Genomic DNA, 7031 nt, shown 5'->3' on the forward strand with positions numbered 1-7031 from the left:
TGACGCTCTATCGCTATCATATTATACCAGACCAAACCGAACAATATCAGTACTTGTATGTACTCATTTCAACGACTTTTTGTTTAATAACGGATATCATGCTACTACCGTAGTGAACTAAATAAACAACATTGGTTTGGGTAACTCTAATATTTTTTAGTGTTACTATTTCGATAATATGACACCGTACTGCTACCGTACTGAACAACACGTACGCATATCAATACTTGTATTCATTTATGGTTTTCGAATTTCAAAAATAAATTTTTTTATACAACTCTGTCTACAACAATAAATAAATATCAGTACAAGTATCGTGATAATCTGAATTGCTCGATCCATCGGTGTCGGTACCGATGCTCGTCTTTATCGTTCACGGATGATATAAATCAAGTGTGGATTTCTATACCGAGTGCATATATCGTATCGATACTATAACGAACCAAATCCATACAATGTTTGCGGTAATGTTCCGTCACACGCGCGGTTAAATAACTTGGAATGTTAAAATAAATAAACATAGATACGAATTTTATTTTTTTAAAAGTTAATGAATGCAAGTTATTACTAAAAATCAAATTAAATAATAAAAATAAACAAATTCTTAAAAACTATCAACCACTATTTATCACTAAAAACAAACTGTATAACAATAACAAATATTATAAAACCTATAAATAAGCAACAACTTTCTGCTTAGGTTGGTTGTACCATATGCTTAGCGTGCTTTCCAAAAAAAAAAATTACCCATACGTGCCACTCCCCACCATACAATGCATCCAATCTTCAAAATCATCAACGTTGCTTCACAGTCACACCTCCTTCACTATCACACCCAAATTACATTCACAATCCTTCCAAAACTCTCAAAACTACCAGATGTAACCTAAAACTAGGTATTTCAGCCACTACTTTCCGGATCGGCAAATACGGCTGCCAAACGATACCGTCGACATTTACCCGCAGTCCCATGTCGCCGGTTTCGTCAGCATCGCTTTCCAATTTATGCCCTAACTCACTGCTAGAAGGCCCGATCAAGCCTTGGAACAACCATCATCACTTGATTCTGTGTACGTTTTGTGTTTCTTTGCTGGTTGCTGCCCATCAATTGTGCAATTCAGGTTGTTATACATCATAATTCTGACTGTTAAGTTTCAAATTTGTTTATTTTTAGGGTTTTCTTAGGTATTTTTGTTGAGTTGTTGATTTCATGATTTGGGTTTCTTATAGTTCTTTATTTGTTGTTGATTTGATTTAGGGGTTGATTTGTGTAAAAAGTTGTTCTCTTACTGTTTGTAATGATGGTGATAAAGTGGCCAAAAGCAATCCTCCCACTCCCAAAACACCATGATAAACCTCTAAGATCTGAAATCTGGAGATTCTAGAGAGTGGAAGAGTAACACGCAAGAGAGAGAGATGGGAGTGAGGGAAGTGTCACCGGCCGGAATTCATATTCCGATGACGAAGATGGCGAGGGTAGATGATGCTAACAATGTTACGCTTACTGGAGAAGACGATGTTCCGGCGAACCTGTTCTCATCTCCATGTTTCTCCTAAGTGACCCCCAAGGTAATATTTAAAGGTTAATCAAGTCTAAGCCTCTTTCTATTCTATCTAGCCGGCCATTGATGTTTTTAAATTGGTTGAATTAAAATGAATTATTATCAAGCAATTTGAAGGAGACAGTGGATGTACAGTACGATAATATAATACTAATACAAAGAAACGACAGAAGATACTACACAAGTTGAATTTGGATTCTAGCTTTTTTTTAACTATGTGAAAACACTATAAAAATAATAGAGATAACAGGAGAAAATGAAGCTTGTAATGTAAATTAGAAATAGCTATGTTTGATGTCTTGAGCTATTTTTGATATATTTTCTAGGATTATTGTTTCTGTATATGCAACTGGCAAGTGGCACCAAATGGAGAAGATGCTTTGACAATATTTGTGGCTCTTGATAACTTTGATTATGAGCAAAGTAAAAAGGATGACAGATCTGTATTAGTATGACTTAATTAGACTGTTGTTTTAACCCATCTGTTGAACCATTTAAGGAAAGTCGCAGAAGATTTTGATTTTATTGATAATCGATGTTTCACACTTTCATATGTTAGACTACTGTTGCACAAAGGAGAAGGCAAAATGCAATTTCGGTGGGCAAAGAAAGAAGAGAAGCTATATATTTGAACCAAACACTAATGAACAGGAAGGTGATCTTCTATTTTGTCAAACCGAGCCTTTTTATTTATCTCATATAGGATATATAGATTAAAAAAGAGCAATGAGGTAATCTAAATGTTGTTTAGGGTCTAATTTTTGGATTTCTTTTTCGTGTATAATGCAGTTGCTTGAGGTGGTTTGGTGTCTTATAAATATAGCTGCTGGAAAACCTAAAGAAACGACATTGTGGCCTGCACTACCCTTAGTCATTGCTCATATCGGAGTTTAGTCATCAAATAACACTTGCACATGGTTTTTTTTAGCATTTATACTTATATACATACAAATATAAGCATTATAATATGTGTTTATTAAGTGTTGAATCATATGCAAAATGGCAATTGCAGGTGCTGAAGTTTATCATTTTACACTAAAGTAGTTGTATGATTGTCTGATTGTATGAGTAACCTAAAAAATTAGATGTAGGTGTTATGTGTAATCTGTATTGTGGATTTTAGATAGAACTAGATTTCGGGGTTATAGTATATATGAAAGGAAATAATGGTTGCGGCTTTTGCAAGAATGACCGTTGCAGATTCAAAAGGGTAACTTGCTCCCGAATATTAGTCTTAGGTTGTTTTCTCACAGAGACAGAAGTTGGTGTTTTATTTGTTTATCCTGGTTATTTTTTCTCTTCATGCTCAATCTATTTATGGACTGATTGTGTTGTTTTGTTTTTCAGTTGACCTATACCTTAATGATCATCTATATCTATATCTGGAGTCTTGACTGCAGTCACTTTAAATTGCATACATTTTATTGCTTATCTATAAGCAAGGGAACAAGGAACAACTGGTGTGTTGTTTACATGAGGCTTCATTCTTTGTTTTTTCAAAAGCTATTTTGTAAAATGGATCTAATAAATTAATTTAGAAAAATAAAGCTCTCTAATAAACTAATTTAGTATATTTTGTTTGTTATAACGTTTGCTGGTATCGACTTGGTACAGAAGCAAACTGATATCTCGCAAATTTATGCCGCCAAATCATCATCATAGATCATCGACATTTTATGCTGTGATAATTCAACTCGATTATTGTATTAAAGTTTTAAAATGTCAATAGGTTTTGCATGGTTATTGTTTAATGCTATCTAATATTCCCTGTCGCAACGTGGGGGGCTTTCATCTAGCGTGCGATGGGCTTTCATCTAGCGTTTGTATACGTTCTTAATTTGTAAGCCCCCCGGCCGCAACGCGGCGGGGATTCCATCTAGTTATTACTAAAAAACAAAAATAAAAAACTATAGATTACTATTCATCAAGAGTTTCTTTTAATTTAACTAGGGTTAACACCCGCCCGCGTTGCGGCGCGGGTACATCGTAAACATGAAATGAATTAGTCCAAACGTTATATGATGCATTAACCATATGAAAATACATATTTCGACGTATACAGTTGAATTCGGTGTAACCTGTATAAGCATTGTGATTGGATCAAACGTAAAGTAAATGGAATTCATATCGAACAATCATAACGTATTATATGTGACTCAACTCATACATAGAAAACGTAACGGGTATGAAGGAAAATATGCACGTGTAATCGAAAGGGATTAATTAGAGCTTTCGGAAAAAGGGGAGAAAAAGAAACTATAATTTGACTCAACTCGGTTCGAAGAAAACTTTACGAAACATACATAAAATAAACACGAAAACATATTATATTTGACCTGAATCATTTCTCAAAAAAGTTTACGTCGAAACGTAGAACAACTTGAATTTATACCAAAACGTACATAAAAATATGCACTTAAAAATTGTTTCTTTAAACGAAAACGTATTATATTTTACCTAACTCGTCTATAAAAAAAGTTTATGTCGGAATGTAGAACAAATCATATTTATACATACTCGTACATAAATATGCACGTAAAAAAATAGTTTTTAAGTAAAGGAAATATAGGGGTAAACCGAAACAAAATATTAGTAAAAAAATTAATAGGTTAAAAACGTTCGTAAAACCGTGCCAAGTAGCACCAATGCCACAACGACATCGACTCTCAACATCGTAAAAATAAAATAGATAAAATGGTAAAAATTAAACTGAACGAAAAGGAGACTACAATCGTTGAACCACGTACACCCGTTACAGTGTCTTGATGCGAAGAAATTAACCAGAAACGTAAAACGTACAAAATAATAACTTAGTCGATCTAGGACCCGCCCATTGCGGGGAAGTTTTCAAAAGGGAAAAAATGGACGCGTTGCGACGAGTCTGTCAAATATGAAAAAATAGAGCAAAAACGTTGAACTTCACATGCACGCTATGACATGTTAACTCACAAAATTTAGAACGAAACGTAAAACAAAAAACTTGCGAAAGATAATAATAAAGTGTTGTGTTAAATTACAAAAGATGAAAAACTTTGAGTTAAAAGTGAAAATTCAAATGGATTAAAATGTAAAAGGAAAAACTTTAATGTTGAAAGTGAAAAAATCAAGGTTTTTCAAATGGGTTAAAATGTAAAAGAAAAAACTTGAAGATTGAAAATGAAAAATCAATTTTTTTTTGAAACACTCCCTAAGCATGGAGTACAAGTCTTGATGCACTAAAATGTTGCTAAATAATATATGGAATAATAAGCGTGTTAGGTTTTTTAGCTTATTTGAAGAAGTTTTTTTTTTTGTGTAGAGGCAAATGCTATAAAATAAGCTATAAGCTAATCTAAACACTTAATAAAAGCCTATCAAATGATAAAAAATAAGTTAGAAGCTACTTTAAAATATAAGCATAAGCCAAAAAATAAAAGCTAGGTCAAACAGCAAGTTTGCAAGCTTTTGTAAAGGGGAAAAAATCAATTGTTTTGCAGAAGAAGAGTTAAAATGGTTTTGTAGGAGTAGCTCATGGTTTTGTAAGGGGATGGAGGCGCTCCACTAGTGATGGAGTTCCATTACTCATAACATCCAATCAAATTTCGCTATGTTATCGAACATTATTCCATCACTAGTGATGGATTTTAGTGGAAATGCCCATCACTCACCACACAAACATCTACCATTGAAAAACAACCGACCACCACAAACATCTTCACGCGTGATCATGGCCACGCGTTAACCAATCCACGTGTGATAACTTGCAGTGGCGGTGGTGTATCACACTGTTGCACGCGTGATAGTTGGAGGACGACGGGGCGCCCCGTCCCCCTAAGATAGTACTGGTTTTGTAAAATAGTACTTGTATGACTAACTTTAGATTTTTAATTTATTTTCTTTTGTTTGTTGATGTTTTAAGATTGAAATTTGCTCAGGCTATTCACACACGCCCCTTGGTTATTCAGATACACTGAAACACCACGCTTTGGCCAAATCAGAGAGTTTTGATGTAAAGTCAACAGACAAGGACTGAGCCTGTCAGTTATAGTAGTATAGATATGCACACAAATCCACCTAATATGTTGCTTAACAATACCCTTGGCTAAGTATGTGGTTAGGACCAAATAGATATTGCTACACAAGATCTTAATTAACGACACGACTATGTAACATGTTTGTAGTATCGTATTTGAGTCATTAAAAGTTGCAACTTGCAAGTGGGTGCGAATATTATTTACTGATATTCGTTTTCTCTACTCTCAATCAATATATCATAAATGGCGTTCAACATGAGGTTGTAAATTCACAAATCTATCGAGTAAGTAGATGCCATATGATTATTAAACCGTGAGATATAATGTGCCATAATAATTGCGAACTAAAATGGTAGATTGCATTAAGGAGGACTCTTTTGTGTGGATCAAGAATAGGGCAAACTTTACTCCAATCAGCTGGTGTAATTGGGTTGATTTTGATATCACTACTGTAATTTGATTTCTTGTACTGTACTGCCTAGCTTCTTGATGGTTTTCACTATATATATGACTATATATAGTTTGCTGCTCTTAAAACAAAATTTGCGAAATGTGGTCAATTTGATTAAAGAGACTAGTAGATGAACTGCGAAAGATAGAAAGTCCCCTAATTGCAGGGCTTTATATTTAAAATAAAGGTGGGCCTTGGACTTGGGCATGATAATCTCTTCATTGATCATATATGCTCACAATATCATATTTTCGGGGTTTTATTTTTGCATCTGATGGTATTGTGTTTGCCTCCCGTAACATGGGTTCAAATCTTTACAAATACAAAATTAGGTGGTTTATTGTGTGTATAAGGGTGAACGGAGTGGGGGCGGTAACCCACTCGGTACCGAACCCCCCTCCACCGCCAACCTTTTTACCGAGCACAAGTTACCGAAATGGGGGGCGAAATCGGTGAGTGGTCACCGAGTCGGTGAGAGGGAGGGAAGGGGAGACAAATGGGTGTGTGGTGGGGTCCATCCTTCTCAACCAATCACACATTTTTTTTAAATAGTTTATCTAAACCCCAATTAGGTAAACCATCGCCAACGTTTTTAAGCATTAGGTAAACAAATTAGGTGACTTGACATGGCGCTATGTAATTGGGTGAATTGGCAGTTTACCTATTTGGAATAGGTAACCACTCCCCTCACCCTAAGATATTGTTAAAAAAATAGGTTTCTAGAATTCGGATTCAATTGAATTCCCAATTTGTAAGACCATGTGTAGTGGTTAAGAAAAATAATGCCACCACCATGGGGCATTATCCGACACGTGGCAGTCCAGTCAGCATGGGACGTTATTGCAAAAGTGGCGTAGTGGGAATAATGCCCAGATAATACCCCTTCCAATCACTAGAAATGATAAAAAAAAAAAAAAAAAGAAAGAAAGAAAGAAACTTACACTTGGACCTATAAAAGGCTGCCAGTCAAACATGTCAGACTAAAGCAAGTTGTTGTTGAGCGTT

The 7031-nt window shown here is 34.9% G+C and overlaps 1 long non-coding RNA gene across 3 annotated transcripts; it reads left to right on the plus strand.

The window, feature by feature from the left end:
• Positions 1 to 763: 763 nt before the first annotated feature.
• Positions 764 to 3133, plus strand: LOC110929688. Of its 3 annotated transcripts, none has more exons than XR_004889893.1 (5): positions 764 to 1121; positions 1259 to 1569; positions 1889 to 2011; positions 2122 to 2217; positions 2352 to 3133. It is a non-coding gene; the product is annotated as an uncharacterized LOC110929688 (long non-coding RNA). The 3 variants fall into 3 exon arrangements; XR_004889894.1 differs by having other exon boundaries at positions 1889 to 1985; XR_002587338.2 differs by lacking the exon at positions 1889 to 2011 and having other exon boundaries at positions 771 to 1121.
• Positions 3134 to 7031: the final 3898 nt, after the last annotated feature.

Source organism: Helianthus annuus, chromosome 3, assembly GCF_002127325.2.
Source record: "Helianthus annuus cultivar XRQ/B chromosome 3, HanXRQr2.0-SUNRISE, whole genome shotgun sequence".
NCBI classification, from domain to species: domain Eukaryota; kingdom Viridiplantae; phylum Streptophyta; class Magnoliopsida; order Asterales; family Asteraceae; genus Helianthus; species Helianthus annuus.